Genomic DNA, 23,447 nt, shown 5'->3' with positions numbered 1-23,447 from the left:
TGGCGAGGGCCCCCGTCCCGTAGGACAAAACAGAACAAAATTAAAAAAACAAAAACACTTAGGGTTTGACGTGCTCCGCGGCGGCCAGTTATCCCAGCCTTTCCTGGGGGAGAGGCCAAGCGGGGCGGAGCCGGGACTCGTGACACCCGTCGCAGAGGCAGCGCAGAATCAGCACCCCAGGCCGGGCTGCGCAAAGACCACGGGAAGCCAGGCTCCTGGAGTTCCCCGAAATGCGCCTTCACTGCGCAGGCGCGAAGGGCCTTCTTCCCGTAAGAGTTCTAGGCTTGCGCAGCCCCAGGGGCGCTCCAGAGCGAACGGGCGCGCGCCCGGCGTCCCCTTCGCCTCCTCCCCTTTCTCCTCTCCCCGCACTCCATTCCCTCTTCTCCTCTTTCTCCCGGCACGGAGTGGGAGCGCGCGTGCACGCGCGCGAGCCCAAGACTGCGCGGAGGGGCGCGCACGCGGGGAAGAGACGATGGAGCTAGGGCTGGTGACGCCTCCCGCGCGCGGTGCTCTACGTCACGGCTGCGTGTGTAGTGGCGGCAGGGCTGCCGTCGGCGACGGCGGCTTAGGCAAGCGGCTTGGCCGCTCGGGCAGGCGGGGGTGGGGTGGCCTGGCTTGGCAGCCGATGGAGTAGACGACGACGGAGAAGACGACTCCGACTCCTCCTCTCCCCTCGCCTCCTCCCTCGATCCCTGCCGGTGAGGAGCTTCGGCCGCCGCCGCAGCTCCAGCCGCTCGGTCCCCACCTTGGCCTCGGGGAGCGCCAGGCCGCGGAGCTTCCCCTTTTTCCCCTTCCCCAGCGGCCGGCCAGGCCCCCGCCGGCCGTAGCCGGCCTCCGCAGGAGGGGGACGGCGAGCTGCCCTTTCCTCACCGCCGCCGGGGGCTCCACGTGAGACACGGGCCTGGCCCTCGCCGGCCGACAGCTGCGTGACTGACCAGCTCCTCCGACCCCGGACCGGCCGCCCGCCTTGTCTCCCCGCCTCCTCTCTCGGGGGTCTCTCCACTGTCACCCGCGCCCAGGTCCGCGCTCCCTTCCCTCCCCCCCAGCCCCCGGGGGGGAGCGGTGACAGGCCGTGAAGGGGGAGGGGGGGTGGGGTGGGCCGAAGGTGGGGGCGCCCCCCAGCCCGGCCCCCTCGAAGGATCGCGCGGCCCCCCCCTTGGGGCCGTGGAGCACCAGGAAAGGCCGCCCCAGGATCGACCTCACCAGGCACGGACGCCCGTGTCTGGCTGGTGACGGCCCCCAGCCCTCTGCAGTCCTTGGAGCCAGGTACGTGTGTGTGTGCGTGCATGCGTGTGTGTGTGCGTGTGTGTGTTGTGTGTGTATACGGTGGTGGGGATTGCAGTGCAAGGGTAAAGGGCTGGGCTTGGGGGTGGGGGGGAGAAGCATACATGTGGCAGCTGGGCCGCTGCCGGGAGGAAGACGGAGGTACGGTGTGTTGGGGTTCCAGGAGAGCCGGGCTGGAGCTCCAGGAAGGCCTCGGTATCCCTGAGACCGGTCGGGTGTCGGGGCAGTTGTGTGGAGAAGAGGGCCTTGTCAACTCTGGAGGCTGTCACTGGCTGGGATTAGTGCCTGCTGGTGGCTTGGGGATATGGGCCTCTGGATCAGTGACTCGGTCCCGTGAGGAAGACAGGCTTTAAGAATGCAAGGTGGACTTACTAGTTTTGTATCGAGGGCCCACTCTTTAGAAAGGTGGATGGATGAGGTGGGGAGAATGGTGGAAATGAGGAATCTGCAACAGTTTTAGAAGACTGTGGTTAGGAAGTGTCTGGGAGAGTTAGAAGCATTTCACAGCTCCCAAAGTGCCTGTCTAAAAAGTATCTCGTTTCTTTAGTACCCTTCAATTTCAAATGTATTTCCATTGTATTCTTAAGGAAGCATTTACAGACATCTCGCAACTGTATCCAGATTTTGCTAGGGATGCCTGTGTCGAAGAAGGTGTGAGCTAAATAAACAGTTCCCTCATTGGGCTGGGTACTAAGTACAAACAATTACTGTTCTCTCCTGGACTCCAGCTTTTTCCATGAGTTTCTCAGCTTAGCCAAGGAAATTTTTTTTGACTTTTGATTTTCATACTTTTTAAAGGTTTTTTTTCAGTTGCCTTTTTGTTACTAGGGTTTGGGGGAAAATGCTTGTTTACTCTTTTATAATATGAAGAGATGCTATTGTTTTCATTCTGCTGTTGACTTTTGATGAATGCTAGGGACTTAGAAAGTTAAGTGTTTTACTTGAGATTTTCTACTTGATAAATTTGTTGTTAGATGTGTGGCACTGGCCACACTCTTAACTAATATATCTTCTTGTCTCATGCAGTGTTTCTGAATTATTTGAACACTTAGTTTAGGAAATCATAGAAAGTTACCCCTGTCAGTTTTGTGTAAATGAATTTTCATTCCTTTGCAGTGAGGGATAAATGTATACTGCATATGCTAACTTAAAGGATTCATTTCTTACTTTTTTCACAAAGTTATTAAAGTAAGGGACCAGAGATAATTAACAAAATACATGATTTTTTAAAAAATTGTTATAACACATTTGGTGTACACATTTATTTCTTTCCACTTGCTTAAGGAAAATAGAAAGTTACAGTGTTTGTGAAATTAGTTATTCGTATCTGTAATATTCTATAATATTAGTAAGTGCCTACAACTATGCTAAGAGCTTTCGTATGATATCTGACAAATAGAAGAAAAAGATTGTAGAATTAAAGGGATTTTGAAATGATTCACACACAGATTGATTTGTTCTTTATTCTAAAAATGTGAATTCATTTGACTGAATTATATAGGCATTGGTGGAATGATTATATAGTCATGATCCATATAGAGGTTTATGCTGAAATGAGCATCTGCTAATAGATCTAACTTATTTTTGGGGAAACTTTATAAACTTTTAAGAAAACATCTTAAGGAGGTTTTTCTATTTACTTATATTATCTTGTCATATTTGTCTTATTTTTCAAGAGGAGATCGCTATTACATGTTACATGCAGGCATGCTTTGTTTTACGCAAGCCCTATATATAAATCTAAATTTACACAAAGTTCTATTAATCCACGAATGTCATTACTTACTTTACAAAAAAAATTAATGATAAAGCAAGTTCTCTTAATGCATTTAAAATATCTGATTGGGGGGGATACATGTATTTTTTTTAATAACGCATCTCTAATGTAAAGCAAGATAGTTGTATATGAGTTGCATTTACGCACGCACACACACACGCCAAATAGCTCTTTCTTTTATTGTCTAAGAAGATGTTAAATATTTACTACAAAATGTATCATTTGATCCTGGGTGTCCTCTGAACTCATTTGGGACATATATTGCTTCTCTTACTCATAGCAATTAATCATGTATTGCTTTTTAACATCATTGTTACTTAACTCTTAAGTTAATTAATGCTGCTGTATGTACCTTATCTCCTCAACTAGAAAGAGCAAAGGAAAGATCTTATGTCATTTTCTCAGATCCTAATAGTTTTCAATAAAATAAATCTTATTTTCTTTTAAGTTATTATAAAATCAAGATGTGTTCTAATGGAAAAACATACCAGTATGACGATTAGCCATATGGTTGTCTGTGTTGCTTCTAGCAAGTGTGAGGATGATGTTGAAACCACCCCATTTGGCTCTGGTGCCTTGATTACATGGGAATACTTTTTGGTTGAGTTATATAATCAGAACTGAGTGAATGGGACCAGTACACCATCTTTAATTGTTCAAAGCTACTGTGTGAGAGACTGGAGCATGCCCTAAACAATTTGTATGAAAGGGAGAAATCATCTCAGAATAAGGGGAAAAAGTCATACTGAGATCTGGGTTTGGGAAGTTAGAGCAAGCATGGAGCAAAGGGGAGAGGACTGAGCTGTATCAGAGAAGTGAGATATCTAGGAGTCTTTGGCTCTATGGGTATCCCAAAGAGGAGGACCCACTCTGAGGAAAGTCCTAAGAAAAGACAAATCTTTTTCACCAACCTCACATCTAGATGCTTTGTCCACAGATACTATAATATAGTCTATTGTTTTGTTACACAAGATACTGTAATATAATCTGCTGTTTTGTTATGCAAATGTTTCCTGAAAACTTGACAAGGAATAACTAGAAACAGATATAAATGTAAGATTAGACAGTGTTTTGCTAGGTATTAGTAATTTTCGCATTTGGGTGCTTGAAGTAATTGTCACTGAACTCAGAACTTTTCATTTAAAATAAACTCCCTAAGTCAGGAGGGTCTGAGTTTGAAGCCAGCCTCAGATACTTAGTAGCTGTATTTTCCTGAGTAAGTCACAACTCCAATTGTCTCCAAATAAAATAAACTCACTAGAGCTGAAAAAGAAGGGAACTAGGTGGACTTTAGGAATCCTTATATTTCCCTTAGTCTTAAAATGAGCTACTTTCAGTGATCTTAGAAAACTGTTGAAATATTTCCTTTTATTAATCAATACTGTATTATCTTCTTGGGTAAGAAGTATTAGGACCTCTTTGTAAATTATTTAACTACAGTATTAGAAACAATAAACATCAATAAAGAAGTGAATTATTTCTGCTGACATATAAATTAAAGAACTAGACTTCTAAAAAAAAATTTTATAAGACTTTTCCAGGTAGCATACTCAACTAAATAAATATCTGTGGTAATGATAGAAGAAATATTGCCAAAAATGCTTCCTGTATCCCAAAAAGAGCAACAAAACTGCCTTTCTCTTTCTTTCTCTTGGAATCCTATTTAACTTTTAAGACTCTATAACCTTCTCCAAGAAGCCTTGCTTGATACAACTCCATCTTGCCCCTACTTCGGTTCATTTTGACAATTTGTTGAGCACCTTCTTTGAAAAACAAAATAGTCCCTTCCCTCAAGAAACTTATGTTTATTGCTGGGAAACATGTCCATAGATAAGTAAATACCAAATATATAAAATAATTTTGATGGACACTAATAGATGGGAGGATCTCGAGAGGCCTTGTGTAGGAGGGGACACCTGAGCTTTCCTTTGAAAGAGGAGTTTTAAAAGGGGAGTTGAAGAAAGAAAGCATTCTGGGTATGGGAAGACAGCTTGTACAAAGACACAGAGATGGGATGTGAAATATTGTCTTGGGAAATAATAAGTAGGCTAGTTTTCTGGAATACAGGGATAGGGAACCTGTGGCCTCAAGGCCACATGTGGCCCTCTAGGTCCTCAAGGGCGGCCCTTTGCAAATTCTTCTGTGAAGTTTGGATTCTGTAGGTTCCTCACCCCTAGAGAGTTTATAAACAGGAGTAATGTGAAATCATTCTGGAAAGAAATGTTGGAGGCAGATTATGAAGGGTTTTAAATGCCAAATAAAAAGTTTGTGTTTTAACCTAGAGACTCTGAAACATCTTGAGCATAGGAATGGCATGGTCATACCTGTGCTTTAAAAATACCAGTTTGGCAACTATGAAAAGAATGGATTGGAGAGGGTAGAGGATGGAAGCAGGTGACTAGAGTTGATAAGGACCTGAATCGTAGTGATGGCCATCTGAGGAGAGAAAACTGGTTGGACATGAGAGATGTGGAAATAGAATTATGAAGAGTTGAGGATAACTCTGAGGTTGGGAAACTGGGCAACTGGAAGAATGATGGTGTCCTTAACAGAAATAGAGAAGTTCAGAAAAGGTTTGGTTTTAGAGGAAAGATAATGAGTTCTGCTTTGGACTTGATGAGTCTGAGAGCTAGGTGGCTATGTTAAACCTTCATTTGGTGATAGAGGATTGGAGCTCAGGAGAGACTAGGGATGGATTTGTAGATCTTAAGAGTTATTTCATAGAGACAAATTGAATCCATAAGAGATGATAAGATCATCGAGAGAGAGAATGTAGAAGAGGAGGAGGACCCTGTACAAGAGTTTTAAGGGATACCTATGGTAAGGGTGCAAGAGGAACATAGTTGATAATGTTCCAGCAAATGGGGACTGAGATGGGTTGGTCAGACAAAGTAGTAGGAAAACCAAGTGAAATGAAAGGTTAGAAATTAGATCATATCCAAGAAGAAGGAATAGTCAGCAGTGTCAAAACCTACAATAAGATCAAGATGAATTACAACTGAGAAAAGGACATTTTATTTAGTAAAGTTTTCATTAGTAACCTTGGAGAAAGAAGTTTGAAGAGAGTGGTGCAATCAGAAGCTAGTTTCCAGTAGTTGAAAAGAGTGGGATGAGGCAGCCAGTGGATAGAGGGCTGGGCTGGAAGTCAGGAAGTGCCTTAGACACTTTAATCTAGCTGTGTGACTTTGAGCAAGTCATTTAATCTCTGTTTTCCTCAGTTTCCTCATCTGTAAAATGGGGATAATAACAGCAGTTACCTTCCAGGATTTTTATGAGGATCAAATGAAATAATATTTGTAAAGCATTAAATGCTAGCTGTTATTTATTATTTATTGGCAATAAATATAGATAGCTTTTTCCCTAGGAGCTTTGACTGCAAGAAAAAAAAAGATGTAAGCTTTAAAGGTATGGCATGACCAAGTGAAACAAATTTTTTTTTATGCTAGGGGATATCTGGGTATGTATGGAAGCAGCAGAAAAGGAGCTCTTGCATATTTCATATTTTTTTTTATTAAAGTTACCTGTTCAAGTGTCTTATCTCGCTATAGTTCCTTGTATAGAATGGGAATCCTGTAGAATGGGAATGACCAATAGTACCACACTTTCTCAGGTTCTTGTAAGGCTCATGTGAGATAATGCACATAGAATGCTCTACAAATGGCTCTTTTTAAATGTTAGTTTTTACTAGATTACCCCCCATGGGACCTAGAACCATATTGGAGGCTTTAAAATACTGTTTGTTGTTGAATATTAAAATCCCATGGAGTCAGTGAGCTTTTCTAATTAAATGAGAATGACTAGCATTTTATGTATGTGCACTTTTAGATGAGTGGTGGGTTCATTTTTCTTTTAATGTCTTAATACAGTAGATGTGTGAGAACTAAATGTATATATTCTGTTGACAAATGGTCCTACATGTGGATGTTAGCAGTCTTAAGTCATTCTTTAATGACCTCTAAGGGCCCTTCCAGTTCTAAATCTATAATCCTTTGTATAGTTTTTATTATGTATTGGGGCCCAGAATTTTTGTGGAAATAACTTTCAGATTCATTCAAGTAAATCAGTGGGAAAATATGATTCAGTATGGCAGTTATCATTTTAAACAGCTGTTACACATAATGCATAAAGAGAAGTTAACTTGTTATGGTCTACTTGGTTAATGATTTTGTAATATAAATGCTTCAGGGTGCATTATTTTCTTTGTATTATGTTTGTGACTGAAAAATCCATCATTAGAAATTGAAATACTTTGACTATTTTTATTAAATTTGACTTATGTTTCTACATTGAATATGTTTTAGTATTACTTTAGAATCTTTAAAAAAGGTAATTACCCGCAACATCTACCTCCTTACCTTTTATTTGTGTGAGGTTGAAGAAAGCTGGAAGAAATCACAAAACCATGGAGCACACTATAAATCTGTGTCATTTGATCTCAATTGGGCCCTCATTGCAACAAGGCAAACATTTTATTCCTCCTTAATCACTTCAGTAGCCCACTGTTTACAGCAACTGTTCTAAATCTTCTGGTCTGGCCTCCCCTACCCTCTCATCTGAGGACCTTGTCTCATATCTCACTAAAAAATGTGCTCAGAGCTCTTCCTTCTCTCCTCTTCACCTCATATCATTCAGACATTTTCCCTCATTATCCTTCCTTCACTACTGTCTTGGATAAAGAGATAATCCTTCTTATTGCCAAAATCAGTCCCTCTAAATTTACCCCATCACATCCCCCCTTCTCTAGTAAAACGAAAAATTACCAGTGATATTTTAATTGCCAAATCAGTGTCCTTTTGTAGGTCCTTGTCCTTGTTGATATCTCTGCAGCCTTTGACCCTGTTGATCACTTTTTTCACCTGCATACTCTCTCTTTTAGGTTTTCCTGATACTGTTTTCTTTTGGTTCTCCTACTACCTGTCTGACTGCTTCTTCTCAGTCTCCTTTGTTCTTCATCCATATCAGTCTCCTCATTATAGATGTCCTCCAGGGCTCTGTCCTGGGCCCTTATCTGTTCTCCTTACATTATGTTACTTGTAACTTCTTTAGCTCTCATGTGTTCAATTATAATCTCGAGGCCTATGATTCCTAGAGCTTTATAACCAGCCCTAGTCTCTCCCATCAACTATAGTAATGTACCACCAACTGCCTCTTGGACATCTTGAATTAGATGTCTAATAAGTATCTCAAACTCAAAATATTCAAAGGAGAACGCATTGTCTTTCCCACCAAACCTTTCTTTTACCAATTTTTCTGTTCCTGTCATAGGTACCAATATCTTGCCAGTCATCAAGGTTTGCAACATAAGTATCATCATCCTTAACGATGATTGCATTCACATCACACATCCAGATATTCTTGTTTTTACTTTCATAACATTGCTTGTATGTATTACCTTCCTTTCACTCACACAGCCACCAACCTAGCTCAGACCCTCATAATTTTTCACTGAGACTATTACAATATTTATCTGACTGATCTATCTCTCTCAAATACCTCCTCGTTCTAATCTAGCCTCCTTTCAGCTGCCTAAGTGATTTTTCTAAAGTCTAAGTCTGGCGACATCAGCTCCTGGCTGAGTGAGCTGCCTTGAGAAATTGCTTGCTAGTTGGGTGTTGTGACTTAAGCATCTGTATTAGAAAAAGCCATCCCTGAGCCATATGTCTTATGATTATATTATCAGCTTCCAAAGGCAAGAGCCTCTCTTGCAACTAACTAGTCCAGGGGAGCTTGGCCATTGACTCAGAGCTTTTGCTTTTGTTTCCAAAATTCTACCTTTAGTTATAGGCATGGAGATCGCTTGACCTTTGTAGTCTTTGAGTTTGCTTGGTTCCTTGATTTCAGAGGGATACATGCAATATCTGATCCCCAATTACTTTCTCCTTATCTTCGGCTGTAGCCCCTGAATCTTAGTGTCTAATTCTAATAGTTACTCCCTTTTTCATTTATTAAACCTGAGGCATCTTGACTCCAAGCAAAGATCTTTGTTTATAAGGAAAAATAAAATGAATGTGAATTCAATAATAATATGTCAGGCTAAGGTCACTGGAAGTTTTAAGTCAACCAGTATTAAATAAGGGCTCATATTGTACTGAGGAGCATTGTAGAGGAAACAAAAGAAGTAAAAGACAGGTATTTAATGCCTACTGAATCAGAGAATTTATTTTTTTAATAATTATTTTATTTGTTTTCAGTGTTCTATAATCACCTCCATACATCTTAGATTTTTTCCCCCTCCCTCCCCACTCCCTCCCCTAGATGACTTGCAGTCTTATATAGGTTCTACACATATATTCCTATTAAATACAATTTTACCATAGTCCTGTTGAGTAGAAGAATTAAAATGAATGGGAAAAACCATAGAACAAAACAGAACATAACACAAAAGAAAATGGTCTGCTTCGTTCTGCATGAATCAGAGAATTTAAAATCAGAGCAGTCTTCTAGTCTAGTCTCCTCATTTTACAGATGAAGAAACTTAGCCCTAGAGAGGTTAAGTGCTTTGTCCAAGGTTAGACAGACTTTTAAGTGGCAGAAGTAGAATTAGAAATCAGGTGACTTTGGATTTAGTAATGTCATAGTGGTTGATTTTGTTTGTTTGTTTTTTCTCTAGTCTTAGTTCCTGAACTGCATCTTTGTTCCAAGACTAGGCTTCTGCCTTCTGCTGTGGTGGCATAGTGGACAGAATACTGGGCCTGAAGTCAGGAAGACTTCATATCTGACCTCAGACACTTGCTAATTGTATGACTGTGGTCAACTCACTTAATATCTGTATGCCTCAGTTTCTTGAACTGTAAAATGGAAATAATAGCATTTATCTCACAGGGTTGTTGTTAGGATCAATTGAAGTAATATTTGTAAAAGATATTTAGTGCAGTGCCTGGCACATAGTAGGCACCATATAGGTGCTTATTTCCTCTCCTTGAGTAGTCTGCCCTGCTTGGTCTTGCTTTGTGTGCCCTGGGTTTCTGTGTTGACCTTCATTTCTAGGGATTAGAGTCCTTTAGATCTTTAAGGATCAGAGTGCTGTATTTTCAGATACCTCTTGACTTTTCAGGACAAAGTGGTACATGCCTTGGAACCCAAGGACTTGGGATATCTCATTTTGCCAGCATGGTATTCATTACAGTATATTCCAGGTCACTTCTGTAGTCCCCACAATAGGTTTCCATCCTGGAGCTTTCTTTGGAAGCCCTCTGCACTTGCTGCCTCTTGTACACAGAACCCAGCAGATTCATGCTGGGTAGGCTGCTCACTTATTGGCCTGTACAGAAACTGGTTTTTATGGGAACTTCCTTTGCTATTGCTAATGGACTTCTGGCTGACTTTTTGTGCAGTTCTGGGGTGGGTGTAATAAGCTACATTTATTGTAACTGCTTATTGGATTTCTTGATCATTATTTGACTTGATGTGATTTTTAGATTTTTGCTGGAGTAGGTGTGGAGGAGCTGAACTGCCTACTTCCTTTCCAGCAGTCATCTTTTAAAGCTATACCCGATAAATTTGAAGGAAAGGGAGAGAGCATTCAACCAGGGGAATCAGTTAAAGGCATGGAATGCTGAGTTCAAAGAATAGCCGATAGACCAGTTTGACTAAAAAAGATAGTATTTTAATAGAAGTTACATACAGTAAATATGGAAAGGTATACAGGAGCCAGATTGTGGAAAGGTTTAAATGCCAAACTGAGGAGTTTGTCTTTTATCTTAGGGGCAGTAGGAAAGTCCTTTACCAGCAGAGTGATATGGCAAGACTTGTGCTTTAGAAAGTTTCTTTTGGTAATTGTTTGGTGGACATGAGGGGAGATACTGGAAGCAGGTTGTTTATTTAGGAAGCTTTTGGAATAATCCTGGTGATATGTGATAAAGAATACTGGCCACTATCATTCACATATTCTTTGATCCAGGGATACTGGCCTCCTTGCTGTTGGCACAGGCATTTTCTCTGCCTGTCTCCTGTAACTGGAATGTCCTTTATCCTTATCTCCGCTTACTAGCTTCCTCAACTTCCTTCAGGTTTCAACCAAAATCTTACCTTCTACAGGAAACCTTTCCCAACTCCTCTTAATTCTAGTGCTTTCCCTCAGTTAGTTATTTCCTATTTATCCTATATATAGCTTGTTTGTATATATATACTTGTTGTCCTCTCCCTCCATTAGATTATGGCTCCTTCAAGGGTAGGAACTGTTTTTGCCTTCCTTTGTATATCTAGCATTTGGCAAATAGTAGATGCTTAATAAATATTTATTGGCATGCAACTGGATAGGCTAAGATATATGTAAGAGGTGTCATGGAGATAAAATGGATTATTGGAGTGTGAGAGAGAGAAGAGTTAAGAATGACTGAGATGATGGAGGTTTGAAAGGCTGGATGGATTGAAAGGATGGCTGTACATTTAACAGAAATAGAAAGTTTGGAATCCATCAATCAGTAAGCATTTATGTGCTAGGTGTTGGGGATACAAACTACGTTTATATTTCTACATATTCTCTCTTCCCTGGATTTTCATGCGTAGTGGAGTGATGTGATCACTCCTTCATTTTAGGAAAGTTACTGTAACAGCAGTGTGAGAGGATTAGAATAGTCTTAAGGCAGGCAAACCAATTAGGAGACTATTGTAATAGCCTAAGCTAGAGGTGATTAGGGTCTAAACTAGGGTCATAGCCATGTGAGTATAGAGAAAGTAAGATGCTAGCAATGTTGTACAGAAAGAAATGACAGCATTTGACAACTTGAATGGATATATGGGATAAGGGAGAGGGAGTTCAAGATAACATTGAGAATGTGAACCTGGGTGACTAGGATGGAGATGCTGGAGAAAAAGCAGGCGGTTCAGTAGAGAGGAAGACATGTTGAGTTTGATTTGCACTGAAGGTACCTAGATGGGGATAATCAAGCAGTTCAAGTTGTGGGATTGGACCTTAGAAGGAGAAGTGTAGGATTCTGTGTATGTGTCTGAGAATCATCTTCATAGAAACTTAAATTGAAACCATGAGAGATGGTAAAATTGTTAAAGGAGAGAGTGTAGAGGAAGAAAAGAAGCAGCTTTATGAAAAAACCTGAAGTGACATCCATGGTAAGAGGGCAACCCAAGTAGGCAATCCAACAAAGAAAATTGAAGTGTTTAACTGGGAAAAAAAAACAAGAAAGAGCAGTGTTATGAAAACTTGGGAATCAAAAAATATCCAGGAATAGAAAAATACCCCTTTTGATCTAAAAATGATAATTTAGGATGAAATAATGATTTTGGAAATAAAGTTCTAGAACTGTCATCAAAGTTAAATGTAATTGTGTGGGAGTATTTGGATTGTATTTTGTTGACATCATGAGTTATTATATGACAGTAACAAGTTTTATAGCGAAAAGTACAATTAAGGAAGTATCTGAGGAAAAAATACATTTTTAAGATCGTGTAAGTTTTAAAATCAGAATGGAGTTCTTACATTGTCAAGTTTTGATTATTTGGGGGGTCCTGTTACTTTAGTTCACTACTGCAATTATAAATTCAGAGAAGAATTGTATAAACTGGCTCATTAGGATATTCCTCTGCCTGTCTTTCTCCCAGTTTCTAAATCCATTGTATCCCTCAATTTGAGTAACTCATTGTTTTGCCAGGGATTCCTATAGAGAGACATTTTATTTTGGAGATTACTGGAACATAGCTACTTTTGTGAATGGTAACATGTTATTATTTAGTTTGTATTGATAAAATGTAATAGTCTTGTGGATGAAGCTGTATATATTAAATCCAATTTGACTTGTAAATTAGCTAGTAATTTATTGAGTGCCCACTATATGGAGAGCACTGTTAGAAAATGCTGTTGGAAGAAATCAAAAAAGGAAGCTCAGTTATTTATAATTTAGTTCAGTGACAAAATGCAAAAGAAATAACCGTTGAGCCAGCGCAAAACAACATCTCAATAAGAGCAATGTAATTAAATGAAAACATATAAGTACTGAAGGGATGCTTAATTAAGTAGTGTTTAGAGTGGGAGTAAGGTTAATTGTAAGTAAGAACATATCTTGGAGGAGTTTTTGTGGTAGAAAGAAAACAGGACTAGGGATCACGAAACTACGTATATTAGCTGTGTGGCCCTGAAAAAGGGATGTTTGGGGCATAGTTTCTTCATCAGTGAAATGATTATGTGAACTATGCGATTTATAAAGTGACCATTATTTTGATCTAACTTGATGAATGTAGTGGACAAGCATTGGTGAGGAGAGAGGTCAGTATTTCAAGTAGCAGGAATGGTATAAGCAGCATTTGGGGGAACTAGGAACTAGAAAGTGTAAGGAAAGCAGATTGACTTGACTGTTATAGAAGGCATAATGAATGAGTTGGAAAAGTTTGGGTAGATGGTACTGAATCCTGAAATTAGGATTCAATACAGGAAGCTATTGTAATTTTTGGAGCAGGTGATGCTGTGGAAATTATTTTCGAAGAAGTTCATTTTGGCATCTGTGTATAGTAGTAGAAGCATGATAACCAACTAGAAGGCTGTTATGGTATCCATGTATGTAGTGCTCTAAGCTAATAATTTGAAGGATAGAAGGGAATTAATTTAATGGATGTTGGAAAATAAAAATGTCAGTTTATTATAATAGAGCAGTTAGAGTAGGATTGTAAACTCCTTCAAGGGACTGTTTCATTTTTGTCTTTGTATTGTAAGCATCTGGCACTGTCCAGCACTGAGTAGGTGCTAACATAAATGCTTGTTGAATGAAATTAAGTGGGGGTAGACAGAATGATGAAAAAAAGTAAATAGGACTTTTCAGCTTCTGTTTCCTTTTCCCTCCTCAAATAAGGAGATCAGCCTTCAAAATAAGAAAACTAGAAAGAAATTAGTTAACACAAAATCAACCAACCAACAAGCAGATTTAAGTGATTCTTAGGTTCCAGGTACCATGGTAAGTCCTGGGGATACAAAGACAAAAATGAAAATCTCTTCCCTTAAGGAGCTTGCATCTCAACAGGGGAAACAGCATGCACATATTTAAGTGTAGAGGAGAGAGGGCATCAGCACTTAGAATCAGCAATGACTTCATGTAGAAGTTGGTGTTTGAGCTGAATGGTGAAGGAAACCTAGAATTCTAAGAGACAGTCTAAAAGCACTGAGACATATGTGTCCTCTGTGAGACACAACAAGAAGTCCGGTATGGCTAAACCATAGTGTGCATGAGGGAAGTAATATATAAGAAGTCTGGGAAGGTAGGAAGGGGTCAGGTTATTCTTTATAACCTTTAAATGGACTCTGTATTTGATCCTAGAGGTAATATGGAGCCATTTTAGTTTATTGAGAAGGTGGAATGGCACGGTCAGATCTGCATTTTAGGCAACTCACATTAGCAGGTGTGTGAAATATGTGTTGAGGTGGGGAAAAGATTGAGGCAGGGGCACTGGATTTACTGGGTGTCTCTAGGTTTAAGTACTGTTGTACTGTGTAGAAAGTCAACAAGCTTCAGAATTCTGATATGAGTGACAGGATGAAGAGAACCTGAAGTAGGGTGATGGATGAATATTTGATTGGTGTTATAGAGAAAGAATGCATATTGATTATTTCAAGCTGGATGTCTTATAAGCATTTCAAACTTAACATGTACAAAATTGAACTTATTAATTGTTTTGACATTACATGGATACCAATGGAGAACTTTGGGCTGTCCTTACCGTGCCCTAGCTATAAGTTAATGATCATTTGATTAATCATATGATTTGCCCATCTCCTTTGCTGACTATATGTTTCTGATAATATCCATTATGCTGTCTCTTCTGCACAATTCTATGTTGGTAATGGGTTGCAAGTTACTCATACCCACAGGTCTCCGTTGTCATTTGGGTAACTTGTAGTTTTAATTCTTAGAAGACTATAGTAGTTCATGATTAACTGGCATATAGCAGCAGCATTAGACTATTTAAAATATGGGACTTTATTTTAGGAACTGTGTATGTGTGAATACATATATGTCTATGTATATGTACATATTTTTATATGTATACGCATAGTAAACACATACAGATATATTTATATGCAAATAACATATATTTAATATTATATATTTATATATACAGATATACATTTCTCTAGAAAGATTCACCAGTTTTATAGGTTGTTCCTTTAGCTTCATATCATAGTCTTGATATTAGGTAATATTTATCCACATAGTTTTTCCAGTATGTTTGGTTAAGCGGAACTCTTTGCAGTGATTATAGATCTCATTTAAGAATCTCTGAAATGTTCTGGGTCTTGATACAATCAGCACAATTTGTGCATAAATAAGTGCACGTGGAAGATTTCTTCTTCTATAGGATATCCTTTTTCAATATGCACCCTGTTTTGGATATCCCCAACAATGTCTACAAATAACCTCTGGCAACGTACATTTCCTTTATGGCTCTTGCTTGACAGTGAAAAACCAGGGGATCATCAAAGTTATCTCTGATATTACATCTTTAACTTAGGAGGAGGAGGTCTTTAAGGATGTATTTTGCTGTGTTGAATCAAATACTTTCTTATAGTCAATATACAATAAGTGAAAAAAAGGATCTTTCATTTCCATTTATCAATTTGTGACACAGATGTGGTTGACTAATGATCACCTATAAAAGTTTGCTTGTTCCCATTTCATACCTTCATCTTTTGCACCTTTGATAGATGTTTAGATTATTCCCATGCAGATTTTAAATAGATGCTAAAAGTATGAATCAGTTATTACTGACATATGAATCAATAATTATTAGTATTTTCTTAGTTTCCTTTGGGAGGATAATAATAGAGCCTGTTAACTGTTTTCCCAAATATTTGGTGTCCCCCACTTTTTGAGATATTGTAAGAAATTGATCCCTCCCTAATTTCAAAATTGTTTAACTTCTAGCAGCCACCTTCTTCATCTTTGTTTTCTTTATTGTTACTTCTGTTAATTCAGTGAAGCACAGGGGATTGTTACATTAGAATCCAAATATGGTGGGTCTGTTGTCACTGATATAGACCATAATTTGTTGTAGAAATCTTTGCTACAATATACAACTTTTACTGATTGTTAGTTTTACAGAGTGTTTTTTTTTCTTTTTAATTCTTTGTTGCAAAGTATGATTCTTTGGTTTGGGGAGGGGAAGGTTTTATTTGGAAAAGGTGATAAAAGCAGTATATCAAATTAAATTTTTTTTAAGAAAAAATAGACATCCTAACATCTTTGCATTTTCACCAATTTGTTGTTCTTGTTTCATCATTACATAAAATTTCATTTCCTTATTCTTTGAAATTGATGTTGGTGGATAAGTTGCAAATATCTTCAAGATGGTTTTTTACTTGTGCTTATGATGAGTAATATTTATGATGAGTAAAATTGTATGAGGTTTACAATGAGATTTGCAAGTGTACATGAAATATTTCTTGTTGCCTTTGAGAACATTATAAAACCAACTCTTATTTGACTCTTAAGAGAGAACCTGAGAGCCATCTTTTTATCTAGCTGCAACTTTATCTTTTCATTTATAGCAAGAATGTCAAAATTGTTATGATTTACTTTCCACTTTTTACTCATAAAAAAGAATCTCATGTTGAGCATCAGCAGTTATGTTAAAGTTTATAAAGGATCCAAAAATAGTATGATTTAGATCTCATATCGATCTTATGCCTAGGATCTAAGAAGAAACATGGCATTCTGTTATTGCTTATTCTTTTTTATTGCGGGGAGTCGTACTTTAAGGAAAAAAAAGTCGGAACCAATAAACACATTAAGGTTGTACTTCATAAACCATTTTTCAGAGTGGTTTATTTTGTTTGCATTTAGTTGAATGATACTATTTTTTGGTCTATACATTTGAGTAACTTTGCAGACCAGCCTATGGTAAAGGAAGGAAATAAGCATTTATTAAGCACCTACTGCATAGAAGATACTGTGCTAAGCACTTAATGAATATGAGAGAAACTCTAGGAGGTAAGTGCTATTATTATCCCTGTTTTACAGCTGAGAAAACTGAGATAGACAGAATTGAAGTGATTTCATCAGGTCACACAGATCGTAAATGTCTGAAGTTGGATTTGAACTCAGGTCTCCCTGACTGCAGGCACAGCACTCTATCCACTGTACCATTTAGCTGCCTCTAAAGGGCTTAGGCTTTTTTGTTGTTTTGGGGTAATTTAATTTCTTTTTAATGTTTGATAAAATGGAAATTAGAGGAAACTGAGGTCCAGAGAGATTATGAAGAGCTATTGTGGTCTGTATAGAGAGAGTGGCCTATATATAGACATCACATAATTTCAGGTATGAAAGGGACTTCAGTGGCCACCTATTGTTTCCAAATTGTTGACAGATATTAATCTTTGGGAAACTGGAATAAGAAATTGGAATTCTTGGGAATTCCTGAAATCATAAATTGTTCTGTATTTTTCAAAGCATTTTATTTGTTTTATTAGACACAATATTAAGATAATATTGTGTCGGGGGGGTGGAGCCAATTTGGCAGAGTAGAAAGATGCATATACTCTAGCTCTTCCCCCATAGCCCATAAAATACCTATAAAAAAATGGCTCTCAACAAATTCTAGAGCAGCGGAAGCCACAGAACGAAAGAGTGAAAGAGATTTCTAGCCAGAGGTAACCTGGAAGGCCAGCAGGAAAGGTATGTCCCACAGGATGCTGAGCTGAGCCCAGGACTGGAACAGGTCTCCAGGGCAGAATCTCCAGCAGGGAGAGTCTCAGATCCCTCAACCCAGAAGCGCCAAAGAAAGCTTCAAAGGTCAATGAGAGGGCTTTCCCAATTGGGTGAGAGGGGAGCAGGGTCCTCTCCAGCACTGGCCCCAGGCAGCGGCGGCAGCAGTGGTGGTGGTGGTAGCAGCTGCAGCATCCATCTGTGAACCACTTGACCTAAAGCTCCTGGGGGAATTAAGCAACTGATCTGAACTTGAGCCCTGAGTGCTGGCCCATCCCCATCTAAAGTCCCTGGGGGAATTGAGCAGCTGATCTGAATCACAGCCTTGAGCATGGTCCTGGGGTGAGGAGGAGCACTAGGACCCTCCTCTTGACAAAGGATTCAGAAGTCAAGTAACTGGCTAGGAAAATGGCCAAAAAAAGGGGAAAAAAATAAGACCATAGAAGGTTACTTTCTTGGTGAACAGGTATTTCCTTTCATCCTTTTGGATGAGGAAGAACAATGCATACTGTCAGAGGAAGTCAAGGCTTCTGCATCCAGTACCTTCAAAATGAATATACAATGAGCTCAGGCCATGGAAGAGCTTAAAAAGTGAATCAACAGCTTTGCTAAAGGAGACCCCAAAAAATGCTGAAGAAAATAACACCCTTAAAAATGGGCTAACTCAACTGGAAAAAGAGGTCCAAAAAGCCATTGAAGCTTTAAAAAGCATAATTAGCCAAATGGAAAAGGAGGTTCAAAAGCTCACTGAAGAAAATAGTTCTTTAAAAGTGAGAGTGGAACTGAGGGTGGCTAATGACTTTATGATAAACCAAGAAATTACAAAACCAAACCAAAAGAGTGAAAAAATAGAAGATAATGTGAAACATCTCATTGGAAAATTAATTGACCTGGGAAATAGATCCAGGAGAGACAATGTAAAAATTATGAGACTACTTGAAAGCCATGACCAAAAAAAGAGCCTAGACATCATCTTTCATGAAGTTATCAAGGAAAACTGCCCTGATATTCTAGAAACCAGAGGGCAAAATAAACATTGAAAGAATCCACCAATCCCCTCCTGAAAGAGACCCGGAAAGAGAAACTCCTAGGAATATTGTGGCCAAATTTCAGAGTTCCCAGGTCAAGGAGAAAATATTGCAAGCAGCTAGAAAGAAACAATTCGAGTATTGTGGAAATACAATCAGGATAACACAGGATCTGGCAGCTTCTACATTAAGGGATTGAAGGGCTTGGAATAGGATATTCCAGAAGTCAAAGGAACTGGGATTAAAACCAAGAATCATCTACTCAGCAAAACTGAGTATAGTATTTCAAGGAAATAAATGGTCATTCAGTGATATAGAGGACTTTCAAGCATTCTTGATAAAAAGACCAGAACTGAAGAGAAGATTTGACCTTCAAACACAAGAATCAAGAGAAGCATGAAAAGGTAAACAGGAAAGAGAACTTATAAAGGACTTCCTAAAGCTGAACTGTTTACATTTCTACATGGAAAGATAATATTTGTAACTCTTGAGACTTCTCAGTATTTGGGTATGTGGAGGGATTATACACACACACAAACACACACATACACATATACACATATATAGACAGAGCACAGGTTGAGTTGAATCAGAAGGGATAATAACTATAAAAAAATAAAAGGGTTAGAGAGGGCTTTATTGGGAGGAGAAATGGAATGGGACAAATTATCACTTGGAAAAGAGAAAAGAAAAATCTTGTTCAATGGAGGAGAAATGGGAGGAGGTGAGAGGGGAAGAGTGAAGCTTTCTCTCCACATATAGCTTAAGGAGGGAATAACATGCTCACTAAATTTGGTATGAAAATCTATCTTACACTACAGCGAAGTAGGGGAAAAGGGTACACATGGGATGAGGGGGATAATAGAAGGTAGGGCAAATGGGAGAAGGGAGTAACTAGAAGTAAACACTTGGGAAGGGACAAGGTCAAATAAGAGAATAGAATAAAGGGTGGACAGAGTAGGACTGAGGGAAATATAGCTAGTCCTATACAACATGACTATTATGGAAATCTTTTGCAAAACAACACATATATAGCCTGTATTGAATTGCTTGCCTTCTCAGTGGGGATGGGTGGGGAGGGAGGAAGGGAGAGAAGTTGGAATTCAGAGTATTAGAAACTAATGTTTAGAATTGTTTTTGCATATAACTTGGAAATAAGAAATACAGGTAATGGGGCATAGAAATCTATCTTGCCCTACAAGAAAAGAGAGAAGATGGGGATAAGCGAAGGGTGAAGTGTGATAGAAGGGGAGGGCACATTGAGGGAAGGGGTGGTCAGAATGCGGGGTGTTATGGGGTGGGGGGAGGGGAGAGGTGGGGAGAAAAATTGGAACTCAAAATTTTGTGGAAATGAATGTCATAATCTAAAAATAAATAAATAAGATAATATTGTGTCTAGAGAAGTTAATCTTTTTCTCATGCTAAAAATTCAAAGGTTTTCTGTTAAAAATCTAATAAATGCATAGTTTGTTATCATGATATAATATATTGTGAAAATAATTTAAAATATATTTGGCAATAAGCTAATTTCCTTTTTATCAAAATACTTCAAATATTTTTTTATTTTACTCATGGACATCTTAAAATTTTCATTTTAGTAAATTAGCAGTATTAAGCTGAGTAGTTTTTACAAAGAACTGTAGGTGATAATGAATATTCAAATACTGAGAAATGTCATCAGATGTTATTGAGTAGTACTCAAATAGTATAATATTCAGATCCTCCTAATAAGGTTAATAGTACTACAGATAGCACTACATTAATAGCACTGCATTTTTAAATGACCAACTTAATTTTACTTCTAAAATATTACTTCAGGGAGCACTCATGGGATTTGTGTAAAGTATACTATGTACTTAAACTTACTAATATTTTTATATGCAAGAATGACTCACAGTAGCAGAGAGGACCATGAACACACACTTACAGTGTGGCAACAGTTATAAGCAAGACTGACTGATTAGATTGTGACCACTTCTCTCCTGTGTGTTCCTGTCTTGGTTCCTGGAAATACTGACCTCAGCCTTCAATTCTGCAGGCCACTGTTTTCTGCTTTTGATTTTGACTTGATATCAGGGTATTCCTTCAAACCAATAAGTAACGTGTGTGTGTTGATTGCCAAGCTTTAGTTCCTACAGGAGAATCATAATACTTTTTCTTGATTTCTCAACTGATTTTTTTGGGGATTCAGAAAACATGATTTTCTTGGAATAAGTAAAAAAGGAATTCTCCACAGAAACACTAATCTGAACCATTCCATACACTGAAGGAACCTTTTCTATGATAGACCCAAAAAGTGATTTTCTTGTTGTATTGATATGAACCTAATAAGTGATTTTCTGATGTCTATTTGAAGTCTGACTTCCAGGGAGCAGAAATCCTACCATCTTTCAAAGTAGCTAGTTCCATTTTGGAACAGCTTTAATTGTTACAAAGTTTTTCATGACGTTAAACCTAAATTTGTCTCTTTGCAACTTCTCTTGATTGCTCCTGGTTCTGCTTTTTGGAGCCAAACAGAAAAACTCTTCCAAAGACAGACCTTCTTATAGCTGAAGACAGTTATCATATCTCTCTCTACTCTTCTCTTATCCAGCCTAAATATCCCCAATTCCTTCAACTCATCATCACATGGACATAGACTCAGTACCCTTCACCATTCTGATCACTGTGTTTTGGAAATTCCAGTGTATCACTAACTATCACTAAATTAAATTGTGTCACCTGGAACCAAATAAGGAGCTTTCAAGGGTTGGCAAGCCACTTGTTTTTGTATGGCCCTCAAGCTGAGAATAGTTTTTATGTTTGTAAATAGAATCTTATTGTACTTAAAAATGTAAGTCATTCTTAGCTCACAAATCATACAAAAACAAGCTAAGGTGAAGGACTTGACCCCTGGCTAGAGTTTGCTGACCTCTGCTCTGGATAAAGTCTGATGAGGACAGCATACAACGAAACTATCACCTCCCTGTTGCTAGGAGGTCAGCTGATTTGAATCTCGGTTTGTTTTTTTTTTTTAAACTCCTAACCCTTTGTTATTCCCACCATACAGCCTGCCTCCATCCTTTATCTAAGAGGTACACAATTATTTTCTTAAGACGTCTGCCAGTTTTAATAAACATATAAGGAAAGTCTTTCTCGGTGACTTCAGAAGCATTCTCTTTTCTCTCAGTGCCTTAAACAAACTCTTTCTTAGACTGTATAAATTTCAGGTCTTTCTAGCTTGGAAATTTGAGTCCTTTTAATCTGCAAAAAAGGCCTTATTCAGTTGTCATTTAACTAAAGTATTATTATATATACTAGCACATCTTGGCTCATCCATGCTTTGGGATTTTCTGTATTACTTTTACCTTCTATTGACATAGATCATAAATAGTTAACTAAACATCTTATACTTTCCATTACTTGAAAGAAACTGCACTTAAAATATTTCCTGTTTTATTTTACAAAGTTAAAAATGGTTAGAAAGAAGATATTGTGAGTTATTTGGATTATGTTTGATAATTCCTGTAGTAATAGTGCTGAATGTATTTGCAACATGTTTTATAGCCAACACTGATGTAATCTGTACTTCTTTTTAATTATGTTTTTTTCAGTCAGCAAAAGTTTGCTTTCTCACCCTCTCAGCCCAATCTGCTGCCCCTCTCTGTTGAGAATGAAAAACAAAACCCTCAGAAACATATATAGTCAGTCAAAACAAATTTCCACATTAGCCCTTTCCCCCCCAAAAATCTCATTTCTTACTCTGAGTCCTTGCCTCCGTTATTACAATAGCCTACTGGTTGATCTTCCTGCCTCAAGTCTCTCCCCATTCCAGTCCATCATTCAGCCACTATTAAATGATTTTCCTAAAGTGCAGGTCTGATCATGTCTGTCTGTTTGCCTCTCTCTCTCTCTCTCTCTCTCTCTCTCTCTCTCTCTTCCTCTCTCCCTTTCCCTCTCTCTCTCCTTCCCTCCCTCCCCCTCTCCTCTCACACTCACACTCTCTTTCTTTCTCTCTTTCTATCTTTCACTCTCTCTCTTTGACCACTCTTCTCCCTTTCCTTCTTACCACACACCCACTCCCCCTTCAGTAAGCTCCACTGACTTCTACTGTTGCCTCCAGGATCAAATACAGATAAAAACGCACTGTTTGACATTCAGAACTCTCTATAACCTAGACCTCTCTACCTTTCTAGTCTTCCTACACCTTATTCCCCAACAGGTACTCTTCTATCCACTGACGTTGGCCTCCTGACTGTTTTATTAACAAGATATTCCATCAGCTCTAGGCATTTTCTCTGACTATCCTCTTTCCTGGGACACTTCACTGTAACTACTGACCTTCCTGGCTTTCTTTTTTGTTGTTGTAGAGTCATTTTTCAGTCATGTCTGACTGTTAGTGACCCCATTTTCTTGGCAAAAATACTGGAGTGGTTTACCATTTTTTTCTGCAACTTTCTTTAGGTCCCAACTAATCCCACCTTATTCCACCTTCTAGAGGAAACCTTCCCCAACCTCTCTTAATTCCAGTGCTTTCCCTCTGTTAATTATCTCCTCTTTATCCCATATATGGCATGCTTTGTATACATGTTTGCATGTTTTCTCTCCCATTAGATTGTAAACTCCTTCTTTTGTCTCTTTTTGTATCCCCAGTGCTCAACACAGTGCCTGACACATAGTAGGTGCTTAATGTTGATAGACTGACTTTACATATTTTTTACTATAACATTTTAA

At 38.8% G+C, this 23,447-nt stretch overlaps 1 protein-coding gene across 3 annotated transcripts in view; it reads left to right on the top strand.

Annotated features, from left to right (window-relative positions):
* The first annotated feature begins 460 nt into the window (after positions 1-460).
* MAP3K2 (mitogen-activated protein kinase kinase kinase 2) overlaps positions 461-23,447 on the top strand; it is a 92,730-nt gene continuing 69,743 nt past the window's right edge. For 2 of the 3 annotated variants that reach the window (XM_072613445.1, XM_072613443.1), the window contains exon 1: positions 461-1,266. The gene's annotated coding sequence lies outside the window, so the exon portion shown is untranslated. The remainder of the gene's footprint in view (positions 1,267-23,447) is intronic. The other variant, XM_072613444.1, reaches the window with a different exon arrangement.

This window comes from Notamacropus eugenii, chromosome 5, assembly GCF_028372415.1.
Source record: "Notamacropus eugenii isolate mMacEug1 chromosome 5, mMacEug1.pri_v2, whole genome shotgun sequence".
NCBI classification, from domain to species: Eukaryota; Metazoa; Chordata; class Mammalia; order Diprotodontia; family Macropodidae; genus Notamacropus; species Notamacropus eugenii.
This window is presented reverse-complemented; position numbering and strand designations above follow the sequence as displayed.